This window comes from Aedes aegypti, chromosome 2, assembly GCF_002204515.2.
Source record: "Aedes aegypti strain LVP_AGWG chromosome 2, AaegL5.0 Primary Assembly, whole genome shotgun sequence".
Lineage (NCBI taxonomy): Eukaryota > Metazoa > Arthropoda > Insecta > Diptera > Culicidae > Aedes > Aedes aegypti.
In genome coordinates this window covers 149,756,260-149,779,814 of record NC_035108.1, presented here as the reverse complement: position 1 = coordinate 149,779,814, position 23,555 = coordinate 149,756,260, and the positions used below count along the sequence as shown (strand labels likewise).

The following is a 23,555-nucleotide window of genomic DNA, read 5'->3' as shown; positions in this document are numbered from 1 at the left end:
AAAGACGCGTCAATATAATCGATTACGTGCATCGGATCGTTCATTACCCGTATAGCTGCATATTTTTTAATTAATATGAATCTCATTGATAATCAATTTCCTAAAACTGATACTCTTCTGCTTCTGATAATCAAAAACACCAACTACATACGGGCATCGTTGTTTGTTTTGCCAATCTACTTTTGTGCCATCTTCATTAGAACAATCATATTGGTGGTAGTGCGGTTACTTGATGGTGGCATGAATGTCGGTCAATTGAGTATAGTGAGCATGATTTTTTTCGTCCCTGCTTGAAAGTATTCCGAAACCATCTTAGGTGATTTCCGGAAGAATAACAGAGGAATTCTCATAAGAATCCAAGTAGATCAGAAAAAAAGTCAGAGTTATTTTCTGAGGGATTTCCGAAAAATGTCAAGTAGTAATTTCTAGTATTTTTTTTTGGGAAAATCCTCTTAAATTATAAAGCAGCATAGCATCAAGATTTTTGGTGAATCTTTCATAGCATTTCCGAAAGTATTTTCAAGAATTTCGAAGAATTTAGATTCCATGATTTCAAAATAATCTTTAAAGAGATCGTCAAAACAAGCAAAATCACAAAAAAAAAACATAACACAAAAAATTCCAAAAAGATGCCCAGAAGAATCACAAAGGGATATCCAAAAGAAAGAAGTAATACCGGACTGGTAACGATTTTTTTTTTATGAATCCCAAAGCGATAACTGGAAGGGTTTTGTGATTTCCAGAAGAACTTAGAGAAAAATCAGAATTAATCTCAAGATTTTCAAAACAATCCCATAGAGGATTTGAAGGATTCATGAGAGATTTGAGTAAGAAACCCGGGAGAAACTTGCAAAGAATTTTAGAGTAATTTCTGGAACAATATATTTTTTAAATACTTTGATTAAATTTTATTACTGTGCAGCTTAAGTTTCACTATAGACGCAGCTCGTAATATAAATAATAAATTTAATTTATGAATCTTTATCCAGGTGAATTAAAGCACATCCAAATTAAATAACAGTTCAAAGAGTAAAACACCATTGTCATGAGTTTTCGAGGATATAGATGTGTTTGTTGTTTGATATTTATATACTTGAATTATGCTGTATCAATATTTATAAGTAATTATAATTCATAAGTATGTATGGAACAATAACAATTTTAATTTATCCCCATAATTGAACGACAATTTTAATTAGTATGAGCCTCCGCCACATCATCTCTATCAGGAGGATTTTGATTCCCTATATTTTTGCGGTGATTTAGAATTGAAAATATCAAAAGTCTCTTGTAGTCGCATACTTGTTTAATTGTATGTGTTGTTATTTGATATTTAAATTAAGATTCGCTAAGCCGAACATGTTGATCCTTCGACAAGAACCAACAACGAGCATTGCTTTAAGTTATGAGATTTTTTTCGTAATGCACAACCAGCATAAACGTTCTCCCCCTTTTGTTTATGCACTAACTGTAACTTCAAATCATTTTAATTAAATTAGTTATGTTGTCTACTATTATACACGGCAACAGATTGCAAAATAAGTGGAGCTGCTTTTGAAACAAACTTTTACATCGATCAACCAAACCATACACAGTTAAAAATAATGAAGATTACACGTCATGTAAACTTCATGTATGCGATGTAAACATAACGTCATTTAAATTTAAGTCTGAAATCATGTAAATTTGTGTTATATGTCACGTAATCACAGAGGATCCTGCTGGATTACATGACAATATGTAAATATCCATGATTTGCCACGCTCCAATTATGTCTCAGAAATTTACACGTTTCGTTCGAACTGTGTAGAACATCCAATAGCGGAAAAATAATAATAAACCGATCATTTCAAATCGAGCCGACTGGCGCTCTTTCCGTGCGCGCGCGCTTTCTGCAGAATTGACAAAACAGACTTTTGTGCCTTCCTTCTTTCGCTCTCCTTCAACTCAACAACTCAGCACGATCCACCTCGGGATGGATTTAGTGTGCAGTCTGGTTGTTGCATCTCAACTCACCAAAGAAACGGCCAGTTGAGAATAATAACAGCCCTACACGGGGAAAATGAAAAACCCATATATGAGTATTTTATAGTTATTTTTGAGTTATTTTTCTCTGCCTATTTTATTCACTCTTTCTATTGTTGTCAGAGAGCAAAGAGTAAAACAACCCAAAAACCGAACCTTAGTGCGTTACCTCAAATTTGAGTAAGTGACATAGTACTGAAAGTTGAGTTATTTGATCTGCCGGTTGAGTGAAAAGAACTTAGCTGGTAGGTATTTTTTCGCATGGCTGCAAATTTAAACCACAGGTAAAACTGAAAATTAGGTTAACTCACGATCGTCCCGAATTTACTGGAGTAAACTTACTTTTAAGTACTTCATATCCTCCGTGTACTGTGTTTGATGGATAGCCCAACAGGTGGCGGTAGTGTACAAACGTCAAACACGAACAAAAACGGTGAAGTGGTAGATTGAACACTTACCATATTTGTGAATCGACCGTTAGAAGGTGGTTGATGGACAGCAACGAGAGTGTGACGTCTGTTTGTCTGTGGTGTGATAGTATGTTTTAGTTTGTATTATTTTGTGATTTTGGTCATTTTTAGATTATTATCAATATGTTTTCTGGCAACACTGATATGTCAAAATAAAATAAATAATTCAAGTTTATACGCAATGCGCAACTATGTTATTACATTTCCAAGTTTGCGCTTGGTTACATAATTTTGAAAAGCAGTATATAGCTAGATCATATTTGTTTAATTTTTTATTAGTATCATTCCAAACATTACATTAATTTCTCATATCTAGGTGTTCTGTGTTATTAGACAACACTATCATCCTAATTTGGTAAAACAAATTTAAGATTTTATTAACATTTTGTTAACAACATATTCAGATTTTCAGATTTTTTACAGGTGAGTTGATTTCACCTGTTTATAAGAGAAAAAAAAAACACGTTTTCAATTTTCTTAACCTGACTCAACCTAAATATATAACGCTTTATACGTGGCAATAGAAGATTGTAACGATTTTTGCCTGAAATTATTAATTATTTTATTTGACATTCGTTTCTATGTTCCAGCGTTGGATATTCTATGTAACTCATTGGTACTGGTGAGGAAGCTTCAGAATAATTTTCAACTTTTTTTTGCAGAGCTGTCTTCTTGGCATTACAACAGCTAGTCCATATCGGTACAGCATACAACATGGCTGGCCTGGAAAATTTGTTTGAATATCAAAAGCTTGTTCTTTAGACAATGTTTTGATTTTCTATCAATAAGGGGATAGAGACATTTTAAATATTTGTTACATTTGGCTTGAATGCCCTCAATGTGATTTTTGAAAGTTAAATTCTTATCTAGCATGAGCCCTAGATACTTAACTTCATCTGCCCAATTCATTGGAACCCCTCTCATCGTGACAACATGTCTACTTGAAGGTTTCAAATAAAGAGCTTTTGGTTTATGTGGGAATATTAGCTAGATCAGTTATTTCTTGACAATTTTCGTCTTATGACGACAGTTCATAGGGGGAAAGCCATTATTAACTGCTGAAGCTTCGAATGAATGGGAAAAATCTGATCATGCAGTACGATTTAATAATGCTCTTCTTCGACTTACGAAGCAAAATGTTGAGTCTTCCCGAGAGTCCTTCAACCATCTATCAATTCATCGTAATAGCATTATTGAGCAAATTATATAATCTATTTTTAACACTCTTCCCGCCCGTTCATCATCATCCAAGGAAGAAATCATAAAAACTAATTAACCAATAGCTTGCCATAATGCTGGCCCTTGCACCCGGGCGAAACAACTTTCTTGCCAACGCAACGACACAGTGTTTATGCGATCGCTTCCGGTGCTCTTCACTTTGTAGCCTTGATTTAATTAAGATACCCAACTTGCCCTTCTTGACCCGCTCACAGCTAGTAATCAAGTTCGAAGCAAGGGCCAGTAAGCCTCATCACTCTCCACCGAGATTACTTTCATTGGCTAGTGATGGATGGTTGGTAGTGGTGCAGGATGATATCAAAGGTACTGAAGTAAACATTTTCATTTTATGTATTACCGTGAAACAGCGTAATTTTAATAGTAATGAAAGGTCCTCATACCCTAGCGTCCCCTAACGTCCCCTGATTTTTGAATGGTATGTTCTCCATAGGAAAGTTCACAAGCTTTCTGACAACATCGCTGAGGACGATATAAGTCTCAGCGTTTAAGATATTGAGATCAAGTGTTGGAAATTATTGCATTCTCACGAGCATCACCTAGCGGATGAATTCCTAATTAATTAGGCCACTAGCATGTAGCCCTTGGTCTACTAAACAACTTTGACGAAGATGGTATTTCCGCATATAATCTTAATCGCGAGCTATGTCATGTTGAAAAGTTCTCGACAGATACCAAAAAGTTTTAAACGATTTTTTTGCAGATTATTTGCGGATACGAAACTTTTGGAACGACTTTTGCTGAAATCTTCAGCGGATACCTGAGGTTTGGCAGATTTAAGGATTTTTCTCTTAAAGCAATTATTTAATGGAAATGAGTGGTGCATATAAACTGTCAAAAATTATTGAATTAACTTAGTATCACTTGTGGAAAACTTTATCATTCGGTCAGTGGAAGGCAATCCCCATATGTTCCATGGCTCGTCCATGCAACTATACCAAACACATTCTTTGACTGTCACGATATATCTACAGTTCTTAACTAGCTATGTTAAACCCCCACACAAGGTGTCAACTTCCAAACCGAGATTGCACAGATTATACTATGGTTAGAAAGACAATATTTTTCGCATCGTCTAGCATCGTGTTCTGTATCCCAGAAGCCAAGAGATAGAAATTCCTACGCAAACTTACTGTTTGATTTATCCATTAGAGCGTGAAGGAAATGCTTGTCAAACACTTTCGAAAAATTAATTTCTAGAACTCTCGAGCAAAAGTTGAATAATTTTCCATTTAACAAAGCACAACTTTCAACTCGGGTACCTACTCGTACTCGGCAAATGAAGCTAGATTGCCTAAAATAATGGAAATTTATAGAAAAAGTTGGATGGCGGCAAGCTCCCGAGTCCAATGAATCGAGCAAAGTCGGTGCAGATCTTCCGGTCATGTTGTGTACTGCTTAGCTGTACGTAAGATGCAATAGCGACCGTGACTGGTGAGGAAAACATGGCAGCATCTCCGTATTGCACTCGCCGTCCTGGCCGAGTTGCATATCCCTCATATTGTGCAGCGCTACTTTTCCGCCAGTCACATACAACGCAAACTGAAAGTGGCACCTAGAAGTTCCATTATAGAATTATCAAACATTCATGCATGCATGATGCATTCCTGGCCCCAGGCAGATGCTGGGATATTCTTTATCGCCAGTGCTGCAACATCCACCAACCACGAATAAAAAAACCCTACTGGCGTTATTAGGAAAAAACATCGTTCTGTACACAGGAGGGTAAAGTCAACTCTTCTAGGGCCTGCTTGCGCCTTTTGCAAGCAGTTTGGGAACAGTGTAGGTAGTTTCGTTTAAATTTGAACTGATGTCATAAGGAAGCTTGGTACCCTTTTGAATAATTCGTTACGACGTGACAGCATAGGTAATCATAACATAAGTGAGTTACTAACTTAGAATTCAACCATTTCCTTATAATTGGGGCAGTAAAATGACAGGTTGAATTCTTGGTTTCAGCAACTAAGTAAAAGCTTTTAGAATTTATCGGGCTTAGACAGTGGGAATAGTGGGAAAAGGGTTCCGTGTCATTTACAGTTTATTATCGTCAAGTTAACATACCAATCACCGTGTGGTGGATATTCACCGTGCTCATGCGTGATTATTGAGTTGATATCGAATTCAGGTTAACTTCTGCGTCCATGAGTCCTCGTGGTGTAGAGGATCTAGTAAATAGGGAGTCGTGAGTGCGATTCTCACTGAGAGGACGTGTAACTGTAGCAAATTTCATTTAATTTAATCCAATTGCGAAGTATTATGATGTTTAGTTTTACGGTAGTTGTTCAAACATGTAATAAATTGATCAAAACGCTGTTTTTTTTCTGTTTTTTCTCAATTCCTTCTAACATATCTATTTCTTCTATTATTTTCAGGTAAGTTACGGTTTTTGCATACTTTTGGACACAATGGTAAGGAGAAAATAATTCCACTAAGAGATATGAAGTATTTTTTAGTGATCAATTAGTTTCGCAAAACTGTATTACTGCATAAACTCGGAGACTTGAAACCATCTCTATAATTTATTTCTTTGCTTTAGTTGCCAAGCACAGCGCGGAGGTCATTCTTTTGCTTCATGTGTGATCAGCACATGAAAGGTTAGCTATTCGTTTTGCTAAAAGAACATTGAAGAAGCAATAATTATAAATAATAATTATAAGTATAAATAATCAGTAGAAATTCTAAAAATATCGAGAATCAGGTTTTTGGTTTAAAATTTTGCTTTTGATAAGCAAGCCTCAGGGTGAAATGAAGCCCATTCTTTACTTTGTACTTAAAACCAAAAACTTTTACCGGAAGACGACTGCTAATGGACCCTTTTAAGCTTAGCAGGTGGTGGAATTCTCATTGGAAACATTTCTACAACGCTGTGGACCTTTTATTCTATAGGAGGGGCATACAGCCCGGATTATTTTGAAACGTAAACATTGTGACCGTTTACAAAAAAAAACATCTTGTCCACTTTTTTGAAGCAACCTGGAAAGAAAAAGTTGCGTGCAGAGCATGACCAACTAAATAAGGAAAACCTTGACAAAAAAAAAAAAACTTTAGAAATGATGCATTTGCTACTGTGATAGAGCAGTTTTTCTTTAAGGGGGCGTATTACACCTTTTTACCTTACATGTTGCGGAAAAGTCCTTATAGAAAATTGGACACATGTTCGCGAAGAAAGACAAATGTAGTATTTCTGTTAGTGGCTTCAATTTCTGTGATGAACTTCAAGATAATATAGCATCGTTGCATCAGTATTATTTCGAATAGTCATTTCTTGGTCCTCTGGAAGATCCGGAACATCCGTAAAAGTGGACGTGTACTGAAAGTTGACCTTGAAAGCAGGGATTTTTTTTTTCAAACGATTTGTAGTGATGAGCTTCAAATTAATATATATCATTGCCTCGGTTCGTTCTAGAATGGCCATTTTTTGGTCCTCGTGAGGATCCGGAACATCCGTAAAGGTGGATGTATTCTGAAAGTTGACCTAGAAAGCCGGATTTGTTTTTCAATCAACTTGCAGTAAAGGGTTCTAAACTAGTATACCACCATTGCCACAGTATGATCTCGAATGGCTATTTCTTGGTCCTCCGGAAAATCCGGAACATCCGTAAAAGTGGATATATTCTGAAAGTTGACCTTGTGAGCTGGTAGTTTTTACAAACGACACGCAATGATGAGCTCCACATTAGTATACTACTGTTGGCTTGGTATTACCTCGAATGGTCATTTCTGGTCTTCCGAAAGATCCGGAACACCCGTAAAAATGATGATTTGCTGAAAATTGACTAATAGATCTGCGATATCTTCCAAACAATTTGCATGCGTGGTTTCAGAATCGTATCAATGTCGTCTGTCCTATATGGCTGTTATGTGGTCCTTCGGAAGATCCGGAATATCCGGAAGAATGAACATTTTTAGAAAATTAGTTTTCACAGCTGCAGTTCTTTTTAACCTGCTTTCTTTTACGTTTATTAGGTAGGCTTAAGCGCCGTCAGGCATAACGCACTTGAATTCACAGGATTTGATTTACAAATTCATATTGTGATTAGAGAATCGTATCAATGAGATTGCCATATTTAAAAGTCACTGTATGATGAAAATCTGTAAAATGGACATATCTTGACAATTAACCTAGAGACCATCATTTTCTTCTAAAAAATTGCATTCGTGGTGTCAAAAACGTGTCAATGTCGTCACCGTCACCGTTTTTAATGGCCACCTAATGGTGTTTCTGAAAATCAGGATAATACGTTTGGAAGAAATCTCAGCTCTGTTGGTCAATTGTCAGCTTTTGGCCCTTTTTACGGATGCTCCGGATCTTCCAGATTAACAAGAAATGGTCATTCGATATCATACCGAGGCAACGATGGTAGACATATTGGAACTCCATCCCTGCAAGCCGTTTAAAAAAATCAGCTCTTTGATTTTTCGTTGAATTTGTTGGCGGTGGTAAAGCTTCTTGGTCAAAACCTTCTAAATTGTAACTATCAAATATTAACTGAACATATTTGCTATAGCTAACGAACCAAAAAAAGGGCAAATCTCTGAAGTCACAATTTACATTTGAAAAAGGGTGCTTGTCGGATTACGCGTTTTCTTCCATGGATGATTTCATTTTGTTCATTTGAATAATGTTGAAAATTGCGTCAAAATTATAAATCAGTACAAAACAAATAGAAGTAGCCTCTAGCCCAGGCCCTGTAACTTAACCTTCGGGCTGTCGCGCTGTTGTACTTTGTACAACAGCTGTGATTTATATGCTATCATTTTGCAACAAAGATATCTATCGACACCAAACCAAAATGTATTCCTCAAGAATCTTCTTAAAAACAATACTCGTCAGTTTTTATTTACAGTATGACCCTCTATATTGCGGTAAAATCAACAAATGTACATGGAAGTCGCATAATAATGAACGCACTATATACGGTTCGAGTAAGCCACAATTTGAAATCGGTATATCTCAAAATCTAGATAATTTAGAAACTTGGGGTCTTCAGCAAAGTTGTTCTGGAGATGAAGCGCTATCTTATGGTACCCAGTGATGAGAAAAGTACTGGAGCAAACATTTACCGCCTCTACATTTACATCTTTCTACACGACCATCAAAATCCAAAGCAAACCATGACCGTTCAAAACCAAAAAATGTCACGGCTCTTCAAAACTGTAATCTTCTTCTTCCTAACGTTTTTCAACCCCGAATGCGAAATGACTCGAGCACAGTGGTGACACGATTTTTGCGGTTTTCGGGGTTTTGCATTTTTGCTCGATAAAGGTAGCATGAAATTGAACTTGTTTATTTGTATCGCAACAGAATGATTGTGCTCTTTCTGTTAGAGCTAATAGATTTCAATTAGTTGAAAACACCAGCGAAATATTAGCGATTGAATGATTTAACACTTTTTTCAATCATTCACCTTGGAATGGCTGCCCGAAAACGGTCATAGTGGAGAGACAAAAACAGTCAAGCAGTGTGTGAACCGTTGGCAGCGCAACGCCTGATGGTATTGATGCTGCTGCTGCTTTGTGTTTTGGTTGAATGGCAGAATCGATGAACTGTGGTGAATTGTGGTCACAGTTCCCAAGACTGATGGTACCTCATTTAATTCGGAATTTTACCGCTAGGTGGCACTAGTGAGCATGGAAATTTTACTTTTGTTATGCAGATATTTCAGTATCCTGACCATTTAGAAAGATAGCGTCTTCGGCAAAGTAGTTCAGTAGCTCAAGGGCTATCATTATTTGTGCCAAGAAATAGGATATTTTGTCACCAAGCGTGGCTAATAAGCATGATATTTTTGTTTTGCGAATACAGCAGGATCTTGATAACTTAGATATGCACCTTCGGCAAAGGTTCATAAGCTCAGGGGCTATCATTATTTTACAAAATCTAGAACTTTAAGGATTGAACAATGAAATAATTTGAGCTACTGAACAATTCTGCCGAAGACGCCATCTTTCTAAGTGTCAGGCTCCTGAGATATTCGCGAAACAAATGTTTTATGATCACTAGCGCAGCCTAGTGGCAAAATTTTGAATCAACTAGCTCAAACAATGATAGTCCTTGAGTTACCGAACAACTTTGCCGAAGACGCCATCTTTCTAAGTAGTCATGATCCTGAGATCTGTGAAACAAAAGTTTCATGCTCACTAGCGCCGCCCAGTGGCAAAATCCCGAATTTCTTGGCTAAAATGAGGATAGCCCTTGAGCTACTGAACAATTTTGCCGAAGTGGTCATCTTTCTAAGTGGTCAGACTCCTGGGATATTCGCAAAACCAAGGATGTTGTACAAAGTACAACGCGCGACTACTCGCGTTACAAAAATTCGCGCGACGACTGAAAAGTTAAGTGGGCAGGATCCGTCATCAATTTAAGAACTGCTGTGCTTTCGTGCCCCTGGAGGTATGCAAATTTCAAGTCACAGATAATTTCCGGAATGGCCATTGAAATTTAAGAAAAACGCATCAGCGTAAACCATTCGAGAAACGATTAGATTGCAGAACCATGTGACCTGCATTCGATTGATTCTACAAATAACAATTTTCGGATCCCAGGGACGCCTCAAATTTACAATAAACTGACCAATTTTTATCTAAACATCTGTGCCAAGCGTATTGGAACGCGTTTTAGTTGAACTGTTATGTATGATCTCTAGTTTTCCAGAGTTGAAACGGTTTAGTATCCATCAAAAATATAGCCGGCTCTTCAGGACATTAAGTCCAAGTGGCCACATCCGGTACCTTCTAAATGGTGCAAACCTCTTCATTCATAATATTGAATATCAGATCTTAATGATTTATGCAAATTGAAATGATTGGCATTGAAAATAAATCAGGATAACTTGGCATGTCTTAAAAATAACCCTTTTTTACCCGACTTGACCCACTGACCTACCAGAATCGAGTTCTTCTGGCCTATTCTAGAGACGAAATATATGTGCCAGTATACTGACAAAAATTATATTTGAATCCACTAAGTATTCGCTGAGCGGTGAAAGTTTTTACATTTTTGCTTTCACTTGGGCCTATATGGGTTAAAAAAGTTTTAAAACGTTTACTAAAAGTTTTATAAAAATTATTATGTTTTGTCACTGGTCACCAATAAAATAACTTGTTACTATCATTACTAGCAGTTTAGGTCTTTTAACAATTGAAAATCCGTGTTATGGTATTTTCTTACGATTTGAGATGTGTTCTCGGAAATTAGGTGCAACTCTGCTAAATGAATGCCTCAATCAAGAATGACGCTTTTTGTATTGTAGGTATAGTATAACCACGAACAAAAAAAGTAGAGTAAAACTTATATCTTGGTGAAAATTTTTGGATAAAAATGAAATTCGGCTGAACGAATGTCGACCACTGGATGATTGACTGGCCAATAATAACACATTACTCGATGTACTATTATGAACTACCAATCTCAAAAGGTGAAAAGCATTCCTCTATCGCTCTTTGTCGATTATGACAGTGGAATATTAAAGCTTTTGAGCAGTTTCTCTCCAGGTAACCAATAAGCATTGAAATAAGCCTCGCATTGGACTGTTTACAGCATTTGATCTGCTTACTGTCGTATGAAAGCATGTTCATAGCTTAGCTGACATAAACCAGCACAACCACTGCTATTCAATACCTTTCCGTTCTTAATAAGCATTTACACTGCACATGTTATTTTCGATTCTTAGCAAACGAAATGCTTTTCCATTGCAGTAAGAATGCAACGAAAGAGCAGTACAGGTCGAACATTACATATTTGACTCTGTTTTGTCTCTTTCACACTTATGTATCGATTCTTCATCTGATGGAAACGATCTCAAAAGCAATCACTATATAATTCTAAACAAACATAATTGCCGGGGGAGAAACCAATTATCGCAAATTTCGATTTATTGTTTAATTAGAATGATAGCTCTAGTATCCAAATCATCCTTCCTTCATGAGGATATTAAATAATTTACCTACCCTCATTAGCTTCAATAAAATCCAATAGCATCCATGCATTCTTGCAATTTCCATCAAGAATCATTACCTCCCATCGAGACATTAAAGACTAGCACGTATATAAATGAATGTACCTTCGAGCAAAACGTGCCTTATATTGGGCATGAAATCAACGCTCGACCAACACCAACTGCAGCATACCTTGTAGCGTGAGTTAAGTTTTTGTAGACGGGAGTTTCTTTTTAAAAAAGAACTACTTATCTACTCGCGAGCCGAAATCGTACTAACTGGTTTATTCAATATTGAAATTAATTACACATTTAATGCTTGCACTTGCACTTTCCGTCGTCGTCGTCGCCGTACACCGAAACTGCCAAGTCGCTCGATGTTGCCATCCGCTCCAATGCCGTCGTCAGCGTTCTGCACTGCCCTCGTTCTGGCGGCCCGTTGCCAACTCGTTGCAATGAGGGCGTCAGCTTTTCTTACCACCGCCCGGGTAGCTTCGTTGCTAACTCGTGGAGCATCACCATCGTTCACAATCACCGGGTCGTCAGTTCGCATCGCAAAATGTTAAAAACCAGCAAAAAATGATCCTCAACGAGTAGTATCCAGCACAAGACAAGCAGTCGCCATCGTTGGAAAGATGCGAGAGAAGGTGGGAAAATATTTTGTTTTTTTGCTCTTCGCTGAGACGTTATGTTTTTTGACAGAAAAATGAGACGTTCCTGAAGGCGCAGCATTGAAGCAGCCCGATATTTCGCCAAAACCTGCTTTTAAGAAGCACTACTGGCAGCTATACGTTCAATCAGCATTTAATGCTCTGCCGTACTAGCGCATATAATGCTAATTGTATGCTGTTTTAAGTGCTTATTGGTTACCTGGGTCATTATAAATCGAAATATAATAAAGGATACTAGTTTATTTATTTATTTAGTTAGTGTTACATCAATTAATTTGATATAACCTCGTTAACGTTCAACACTCCGTCATTGTAATCATCGTCATCAATGAAACTTCAAAATCAGTTTTTAGGTTCAAAATCAAGAAAAGTTACAGGAAAATGTGTTCGCTGTGTTTCGGTTGGAGAATAGAATACAGTGTACACATTTTCCTGTAAATTTTCTTGATTTTGAACCTAAAAACTGATTTTGAAAATTTCGAAATCAATGACGGATCCTGCCCCCTTAACGATGTTACGCCAATCAACTCGGTCCATTGCTGTGTCCCTCCAACTTCAATTTTAGCCACCTCGCTCGATGTGCTCCCCGCCTTCTTGTGCCAACCGAATTCGACGAGAACACCATATTTGCAGAGTTGTTTTTTTTTATCTATTTCGTTTATTTGAGGCTCAAATGCGTTTAACGCTTTACGGAGCCGAAATTCATTTTTTGTAGTTTTATTACATACAATTAATTAGCTTTTTCAGTTCAACATTAATATGGGATTGAGCCAGAGTACTCGTGGCAACTCGAGGTTATTGGTCACAATTTTTTAAGGAAGGACATGGTAGGGATTGGGATCAGGGTTCTCAGCAGCTCATCCGGGAGGTATAACGTGGCATCTTGATTTTCGTTTCATGGCGTTGGTAGCGATTTCTTGCCGGTATTCGTCTGCCGGATGGCCAGGATCCTCAACACAAAGGGGACAACACACAAAAAAAAACTGAGGAAGAGAACACAAGAGAATTAAACTTTTATACAAGACAAGCGAAGGAAATCGTAAATTGCGACCATATAAATAAGATCGCGGGTTCCCAACACATCTCTAACTGGAACATAGGGTTGTCTACCTCGGGCTGCAAGGGTATCCAAAAGATGCGCTCTGGAGGCGTCCATATCCGAGCACTGCCAAACTACGTGATCGATGTCATCATAACCGGAACCACTCCTGTTAATCCTGTGCAAATGTGCATCCAGGGATAGGGTGCGACTCAAAACTCTTTCAGTGCAGCACGCGCTGCCGGGAGACAGCACGTTCAATTTGAAAGAGACGTGCTAGTGCAATATGAATTGTGTTTCACCCATTCTTTTTTGTGTGCTAAAACTCCCATGTGCCGTTGCTTATAATCTCTCTGAGCATTAGGCAAGGCTCTCTCAAATAACATCACTTTGCTTTGATGACGGAGTACGGATAGACGCCACTCCCAAACGAACCACACAAACGTTTGTTTACTTTATGAATCATACATGATTTCGCCTCACACACAGGGTAGATGTACCAATAGTGGAGGTACTAAGAAGGGTTAATCTTCATTTAACAGCTTAAATTCAAGAAGCGCAATTAATGAACATATTAATGTTGTAACGGGAAGAGACGACCATTGACTTAAGGTTGGTTTGCTACTGACAAGAAAAGGAATCGCCTATCTCGATGCGTGGGAAATTTCTTCCAAGAAATGGTCCAGAAAATCACATTTTTCTGATCGCAATATGCAGTTGAGAAGAAATGTCATATCAAATGGGGCTCTCTGTAGGAAATTTCTTGACCCATTAAATCAAAAAATTTCTTTACTTTTGTTGAGCGAAACAGCATACTTAGCTTTAATGAGAAAAATGATTTCATCGCAGTAGCCAACGGCATGTCAGTGAAAAATAGTTCCTACACTGTTCCTTTAGTTGCGGTATATTTTTAATTTGCGTTCCTATAGTTGCGGTATCCGTTGTATATAGGATCCTCCACTATAGGAACACTTTACCGCAACTATTGGTACATGTAAGAAATGTTTCAGCAATTTTAGTGATATTTCATCAACTTCCAAGTAATTTGCTCGCTGTTTTCAACTATTTCGTGTATCAAAAAGCCAATACGTCGATTGGCATTGTCAATTCTGTGATTAATGCAATAAAATAAGTGAAAATGCCCTTATCATAACTAAATGGATTACTTATCCTACTTCGACAATTCCGACGACTTAGGTATACATTTCGTGTTGACCAGGAGTTTTGACAATTTCCTGAACAAACGGTTGCTTTGATTAGATTCAATCTATCTGACAAAATTTTCGCGTGATCGTTGTGTTTATGGGTCACTGCACAACAATCTAACTCTCTCTTTTACTCTTACTTAAAATTTGTTATCAACAAGGTCAGTAAACGTCAAAATACCAAACAAAATCAAAACAGTGCAGAGCCCCATTGTCGTTTTTGTTTTTAGGAACTGGATCGGTGATCAATACATAAACAAACTAACTTCAAGCATAGTTCGCATAGCATAGTTGTAGTTCGGTCGAAGCTGAATCGGGTTGGGGTAGAAACTGTGATTCAGAACGGATTGCGTCAGTTTCAACCTAGATTCAAAAACGAATTCGACATATGTTATTGCTGTGTGCAATTCCACGGAAGTGTCAAGAGTTTTGTCGGTTTTTTGACACCCCCTCTCCCGAGGGAAGATTTTTTGTATGAAATTAAAAATAATTTGTCTGGCACGTAACAAATATCTTCCTACCCCTTCCACATGACTCACCTTACACATAACTCCTTACTTAATTAGTGAACGGCCTCTAATTACAAAATAATTTCCGAATATTGTAAAAAATGTCCTACGTCTCAGTTTTAAATTCACGTGCTTTCTACGTAACGGCCCATTCACAAATTTCATAACGCTGAAGGGGGAGGGGGGTGTCCTTAAGATGTCACAGCTCATACAAAATTTGAAAAATATTCATACTAAATACGTTACGAGGGGGTGGGTGGGTGTCAAAAATGGTCATTTCCGGCGATATGAAATTTGTGAATAAACCCTAAAATGATTTTGAAGTGTAGAGCAAGCAACAAATAATTCGACACCGCCGTCAGTCACATTCGTTCTCGAATACGTTTCCAATGAAAAGCACCAAACGAAGCACATTGTGCTGTACTCCAAGAGTTTTAAAGAGTAGAGCTGGAGCTATCTTTTGCCTCTCACACAGTTGCGGCAATACTCGCACCTTCTTTTGTGTCACTCAACAAAAACAGGAGACGCACGCAAAAGTCGGGTGCAGCACATGCATATTTTGCACCGCTCCGAGTTTTCTGCCATTCTCTGTGTGCATCTAGCGAGTAATGGTTAGACATAAGTCTTGACATCACGCGAATGAAATCTCGACTTACGTCCAAACCTTCCCACCAGGAAAACTCAAAAACTCTAGGAATTATGAAATGTAACCACCGTCCCAGTTGGCCATTTACCAATCGCTTTGCCAACCGTGAAGAGAACTTTGACGTACTAAATGAAAAAAATCATCGTGTGAAATTTGTCTATCATAAATGTCACCTTCCTCAGCGCCCACCTTTGCGAAAGAGTCCGCCTTCTCATTGCCATAAATTAAGCAATGTAAGGGGACCCATACAAAGGTAATCTTATATGATCTTCCGACCAGTGCACACATCTGCTCTCTTATTTTTGTAAGAAAGTAAGATGCATGCTTAACAGGTTTCATCGATCGGAGTGCCTCAATAGAACTGAGACTATTCGCAAAGATGAAGAAGTGGTATGCGGGCATGTTAGAGATCATCCCCAAAGCGAAGTTGCTGCCAGCTCAGCAACATAAACCGTGCAAGGTTCCTGAAGTTTTCGGAAGGCGGAAGAATTTTCATTGAAGACACCGAAGCCAGTGGATCCATTTATACGTGACCCGTCAGTGAAATATCTCCTGTAGGAATCGACATTCTGGAACTTTGCGTTGAAAATACGTGGAATAGTTATACATCGAAGTTGATCTGGAATTCCATGAATAGCTTGTTTCATGGACAGATCATATTCAACAGAGGAACTGTCATTGGAGAAGCGTACACATGGAGGGTTATAACATGGAAGGCTAATGTCAGATGACATATAATAGAGATAAACTCTCATGAATTTTGACTGAGTATTGAGTTTGAGCAATTCTTCGAAGTTTTCGATGACGAGTGTGTTGCTCACTCCACACTTAATAAGTATTCTTAGCGAGAGCTCCCAGAATCGGTTCTGTAGCGGTAAAACCCCTGCCTGAATCTCTAGGCTGGCATTATTTGTCGAGTGCATACACCCTAAGGCGATACGCAAACAACGATATTGAATTCGTTCCAATTTAATCAGGTGGCAGTTTGCTGCTGAGAGAAACCAGAAAGAGCCATACTCTAGAACAGAGAGAATTGTTGTTTTATAGAGTTTTATGAGGTCTTCAGGGTGAGAACTCCACCATGTTCCGGTAATTGTTCGTAGAAAATTGCTCCTTTGTTGGCATTTTTCCGTTAAATACCTAATATGAGTTCGCCAAGTGCCTTTTGAATCAAACCAGACCCCAAGGTATTTTGAAGTCAAAGACTGGTCGATATCTGTTCCCAAAAGCTTAAGCTTTAGTTGGGCAGGATTCCGCTTCCTTGAAAATACAACCAGTTGAGTTTTTTGCGGCGCAAACTCGATCCCTAAATTTCTAGCCCAAGTAGATAGATTATCAAGGGAATTTTGCAATGGTCTTTGCAGGATTTCTGCTCGTGGGCCCTTCCTAGAGACCACTGCATCATCTGCTAGTTGTCTAAGCGTGCATGGTTCTTCCAAACAGTTGTCAATATCTTTAACATAAAAATTATAAAGCAATGGACTCAGACATGAGCCTTGGGGAAGGCCCATATAGCTAATTCTGGAAGTTGTCAGTTGACCGAGAGTGAAGCTCATGTGTTTTTCTGACAACAGATTGTACAAGAAATTAGTCAATATTCCAAGTAGTCCACTATTGTGCAAGTTTTATGACAATATTTCTGTGGAAACTGAATTAAAAGCGTCTCTAATATCCAAGAATACCGAAGCAAATTGCTTCTTGTCCGCAAAGGCTAGTTGAATATCTGATGAAAGCAACGCTAGACAATCGTTTGTTCCTTTGCCCTTGCGAAAGCCAAATTGAGTATTGGAAAGCATATTGTTTGATTCGATCCAGTGATCGAGTCGGGATAGGATCATTTTTTCTAACAATTTCCTTAAGGCTCAAGAATCCATCATTCAATCATCAGCAATCATCAAAAATGGAAAACCAGTTTTTTCGTTCATATTCAAAGAAATCCTCATGAAAATCTATCATCGCAATCCAGATAGCAAGTGTAATGCAATGATAGATTTTCTTGAACATTGCTTAAATTTTGAGCAAAAAAACTGGTTTTGGAAATTTGTAAAACGATGATGGTTATTTTCCTCTTAAACATGATAACATAGCAGTCGGGCGCTACGAATTATGATCAGACGCTGGTTTCCCAGGCTTTTGAATAGCTATTACTTTGACCTGTCACCATTCAGGTGGAACAATGTTGTGTTCCATGAATGAGTTGAACAGGTCAAGCAACCGTCTTTTAGCGATATCAGTGAGATTTTTAAGAAGATTGAACTTAATCATATCGCGTCCCGGAGAGGAGTTGTTTGATGAAAGAAGAGCCATAGAAAATTCCAGCATAGTGAATGGTCTGTCCAAAGATTCGTCTCTTGGAGTTTCCCAAAAAGGCGGATGAGCTGGAACTGAGTCTGGACAGACCTTTTTTGCGAAGTTGAATATCCATCGGTTGGAGTATTCATCACTCTCATTTGAAGATGAGAAGTTTCGCATGTTGCGAGCCACTCTCCAAAGCGTCGACATTGAAGTTTCTCGCGAGAGGCCATCAACGAAACGCCGCCAATAACTACGCTTTTTCGCTTTGATTAGATTTTACAGCTTTCTTTCGAGCTTCGAGTACTCTAAATAAAGTTCTGAGGTACCATATCTACGAAAAGCTTTAAAAGCATTAGATTTTTCTCGATGCAACTGAGTGCATTCATCATCCCAACCAGGTGTGGCTGGTCGTCTTTTGAAGGATGCACTTGGAACTCGCTGCTTTTGGGATTCTAATGCACTTTTATAAATCAATTCTGTCAGGAATCGATACTCATCCAACAGTGGGAGAGTATTGAATGATTCGATACCCAAAGTTACCGATGAAGCAAATTTTTGCGAATCGATATTCCTAGTGAGGTCAAAAGGAATCTGAATTGACTGTTCTGACCTTTCACGATTATTTCTGATAGAGGTTATTATGGGCAAGTGATCACTACCATGGGGATCATCAATCACGTTCCACATGCAATCGAATGAGAGTGAACTTGAACCCAATGATAGGTCAATGCGGCTTTTTTTGCCGTCGGATGAAATACGTGTCATTTCACCTGTGTTCAAAATGTTCAAGTTGAAATCGTCGCATAAACCATAGAAAATAGCCGCTTTATAATCGTCATAAGATTCGCCCCAACCACTACTATGTGAGTTCATATCACCCAGTATTAAAACTGGGGATGAGGGCATGGAGACTGCATTCCAGAGATGACGGCGGTTTATTGAAAATCTTGGAGGAATATATACAGAAGCTACGCAAAGGTCTTTACCGTTTACGTTTATTTGGCAAGCAACGATTTCTATGCCTGGATGAGTCGGGATGGGGATTCTGTAGAATGAAAGGCACTTTTTGATCCCTTAAAACACACCCCCGTAATTATCATCTCGATCCTGGCGTACAATGTTAAAATCGTAGAAGTTAAGATCATCTTCGGAAGAAAGCCATTTTACAGAATTGTTGTCCGCTAGTCTTGCAACATGCCCTGCCCAGCGCACCCTTCCGGCTTTCGCAACCTTCTGGATACTGGGATCGCCATAGAGCCTAGCGAGCTCGTGGTTCATTCTCTGTCGCCACACGCCGTTCTCTTGCACATTGCCAAGGATACTAGTGTTTTTTACAAAAAGGGCAACGTGAGTTATTGACTTAAGAGAAACTTAACAATGATGGGCTTTCAAATTAGAAAACGTATAGATTGTTTATAGAAGCTCAGAGTGATTTCATAGTCTACCTAGTAAGCACAAAGGGCTTTCCTTAGCCTTGTGGTAACGTCCGAGACTACAAACCAAAGCCACGCTGAAGGTATCTGGGTTCGATTACAGGTAGGTGAAGGATTATTTTGTGATGGAAATTTACTTGAGTAGTAACTCTCAGTTAATTATTGTAGATGTGCTTTCAGGACATTAAGTTAAGAAACAGGCTCGACCCAAAGAAGAAGAAGAAGTAAGCATAAATTGTATCCAACTACAGTTATCTCTCCCTTACTCGATATTGAAGGGACCATCGAGTTAGGGAGGTATCGAGTTACAGAACACAAAAGCAGTGCAACTGCGTTCCAAGGGACCATCGAGTTAGCCATGAAAACCAACTTTTACTATGGTTCTCTAACTCGATATCGAGATACGATATATCGAGTAAGGGAGAGTTAACTGTAATATATTTCAATCCCTTCCACCTGTTTTATTCGTTATTCACAATAAAATATGTGAAGTAAAACCCACGGAGACCTACACTTAAAAACCGGCAATCTTTACCGATACGCTAGTGGCATTTTAACGGCATTCACAAAGTTGTCGCTGTTCATGTAGGTGTATTCAAACCCGATATCGTTGTTGGATATACGTAATGCTGTATCCTCGGCACCGCCACTAACGTAAATTCTCCATCATGCGAGGAAATAGAACGCCCATTAATCTTCCGCCGATGATCAGATAGGGATTTTCATTTGCCCACTCCGCTTCCGTCATCCATTGGAATCAGTCACAGCCACATTTCATTTGCTGCTTTCAATCAGTTCTGCAACCAACCATCAGCCACCAACACTTCACACATATGGCTATGGCAAGACACTATGGCCGATTTCCATACAGACTGGCGGCCAAAAATATGTTTGTCATATAAGCCTTTATGCGATTAACGTTGTGCAAACCAATATAAATATTATAACTTACAAATAAATGATGATATGAATGATTTAGCTATATTCAGTCACCTTATGTTTTCACTGAAAATTCTAACTTTGACATACTGTATCAATTAAACTAAACAAGATCTTGCCCTTATATTCCAGGAATATCTTAATAGAAGTGTTAACTATGGAATGATGTACAAGAAAAACCTATCAGAACAAGTCATTTTTTCGATTATTGGCCACCTGATCGCCCATAGTGCAAGACTACCGTTTGATGCTTGGAACAGTTCGTTGTTGTAACTGTTATTGATGTCGGTGATATGCAAACCAGAGTCATGTCAGATGTCGATGGCATACCTTTTATTCGATATATTTTCAATTTATTTTGAACGCATTTTCGCGATGTTGGGGTTTGGGGGGGATATGCAATAAGCAGGTATTGTAATCAGAGTGTTTCGAATTTATTTGAACGTCGTATGTTGTCATCATGAACGTGTAAAATATTAACGCGTTTACCCCTGTACAAAATCCATTAATTATTCTAAGAGTATATTTATGACCCACAATGCGGTGTGGTCCAAATTTTATTATGTGAGTATCACGTTTTCACCATTTAAATGATTGTAGCGGACACTTTAGCAATTTATCGGATTTTCGAATCAATCCATTTATGGATATTGCATAAACAATGAGCATGAGCATAAAAAACCTACAATTCGTAAGGATACGCGTCATTTTCCTACTTCACTATGCCAGCGAGGTGCGACAATAGAAATATTAGTAGTAGAACGCTAATGGCGCTGTTCTCACAAAACTGAATTAGTTTATTATCACCTTTAACTGTATCTTTTCATTGTTTGTTCGATGCCATATTGTAGTGGATGATTTTAAAATTTATTTGACACTTCGAGGACCGGTACTCAGGTTGTCAGCGCTTGGCAAACTAGGTGTTGGTAACACGAACAGTAGCGACATTAGCATTCTTAGGTTAATGCTTCTACTGGCGCGACAGGTTTGATCCTGATCGCATCACCCACCCCCGCAGTGACGCGATGTGTTTTGAGTCTTTTTCAAAATTTTAGATAATTTTTAAACGGTCTCGGACCAGAGACTTAATCGATTGAGAATTTTTTTATAATTTTTGGTTCTTAATTTAGAATTTTTTTTTTTTAATTATTTTAAGGTTGAATTTATTATATAAGGTTTTCTAGAAGAGGAAAATCAAGGATCGCTTCTTCTTCTTGGCATTACGTCTTCACTGTGACAAAGCCGGCTTCTTAGCTTAGTGTTCAATGACCACTTCCACAGTTATCAACTGGGAGTTTTCTTTCTTTCGTGTGTCAGATACGATGATACTTTAAGTCAAGGAAATTTCCATTACATAGAGATCCTGGACCGACCGGGAATCGAACCCAGATACCTTCACCATGGCTTTGCTGTATCCCCCATACAAAGTGTTTGGCGATTTTAGACTTGTTAATGGCGATAAATGAATCAATCACGAAACATACCGAGCTCATGCTCATATGATCGAAAACCACACAAAAAAAGGAATTATTTTACGGCTCGGTAAATATGTCCACGGCTATGGCATCACAATTTTCCTTCACATGCGGCGGTGAGGTGGGGAAAAATATCGTACCGAGTATCGAAAGGGGCGTAGCTAGTTTTGGGAGGTTACATTCCAAATAAGTGGTCTATTTGGTAATTTGATCAGATTCATGTGACTCGTCTGTAGTCACTGTCGATCAAATTAAGCTTGCGTATTTGAGATGTCACCCGTCGACTCCCATAGTAATCCAGTAGAGTTACAACTATCTAAAATTCTAAGGATACCATCTTTTCTATATGTAATGACAAAACTCATTTGCAAATTGTGTATGGCTCAGCAATACCTGGACAATTCGCAAAACTACGCAAAACTGTGTCAAAATATAAGAAAGAATCGATAATATCGGAAAATTATTCGATTAGTATTCACATGGAAGATCCCTACGTTTGAAATGTGCAATCACATAATTTTGATCGTTGCAGTTACAGTCAACTCTCTTTAACTCGATATTGAAGGGACCACCCAGTAAACATACCACACAGTTAAAAATAATGAAGATTACACGTCATGTAAACTTCATTTATGCGATGTAAACATGACGTCATGTAAATTTAAGTCTGAAATCATGTAAAAATGTGTTATATGTCATGTAATCACACAGAATCCTGATGGGTTACATGACATATAGTTGAAGTTTACATGACATATCATGTAAATATCCATGATTTTCCACGCTCCAATTATGTGCATTATATGTCTCAGAAATTTACACGTTTCGTTCGAACTGTGCATCGTATATAATAGGATATAAGAGTACAAATGTGGAGGCGATATACGTACAATTTGCATGCAGCCATGTACTCTTATACGCCATCGTATACGAGTTTGTGTTAAGGCGAAGTAGGCCGTCATTGAAATTTGTACGCGTCGTTGATGATTGTTGTTAATTCATCTCACGATTTCGAATCGAAGAAAATCAGTTGGTTTTGCACTGACACAGCTGAAAAAGTATCAGCATACTTTATGCATGTTAGCGCGTGCGGTGATACATTTCCAAGCCAATATAAACCATCAAGACTGAGTTTTATCCCTTTGGAATGCAAGCTGAAAAATCATCATTGTTGCCAAAACGAATGACGGGCTACTTAGCCTTAACTGGGCATCGAGTTACAGAACACAAAACCAGTGCAGCTGCGATCCAAGAAGCCATCGAGTTAGCCAAGGAAACCAGGTTTTACTATGGTTCTCTAACTCGATATTGAGATACGGAATATTGAGTAAGGGAGAGTTGACTGTATATTTTTCGTGTACCACATTTAGTGGCAGTTTAAAACAATCACTGTTGGCAGACCAATGTTACGCTGCGCGAAAAAAAATTAATAAATTTGTAAAAATGAATGAGAAAAAAGGACATTACGCTGATAAGCCCACAACATATGTATGTGGACGAGCATCATAAATGCCGAACAATACATTCGTTGGTTAAGCTTACCGCAATCGATATTTGGATTGGCGGGAAAGGCTTATTTATTTTACCTTCTGTTGTATTTTTTGTCGATGTACAGCATATTGCACTCGCGTATGCGGTGGTCAACATAATTGAATTGCGGATAAAACGACCAAAG

At 38.2% G+C, this 23,555-nt stretch overlaps 1 protein-coding gene across 12 annotated transcripts in view; it reads left to right on the top strand.

Annotated features, from left to right (window-relative positions):
* LOC5568875 (protein N-terminal glutamine amidohydrolase) overlaps positions 1-23,555 on the top strand; it is a 121,138-nt gene that overhangs the window by 48,374 nt on the left and 49,209 nt on the right. The gene's annotated exons all lie outside the window — the stretch shown is intronic.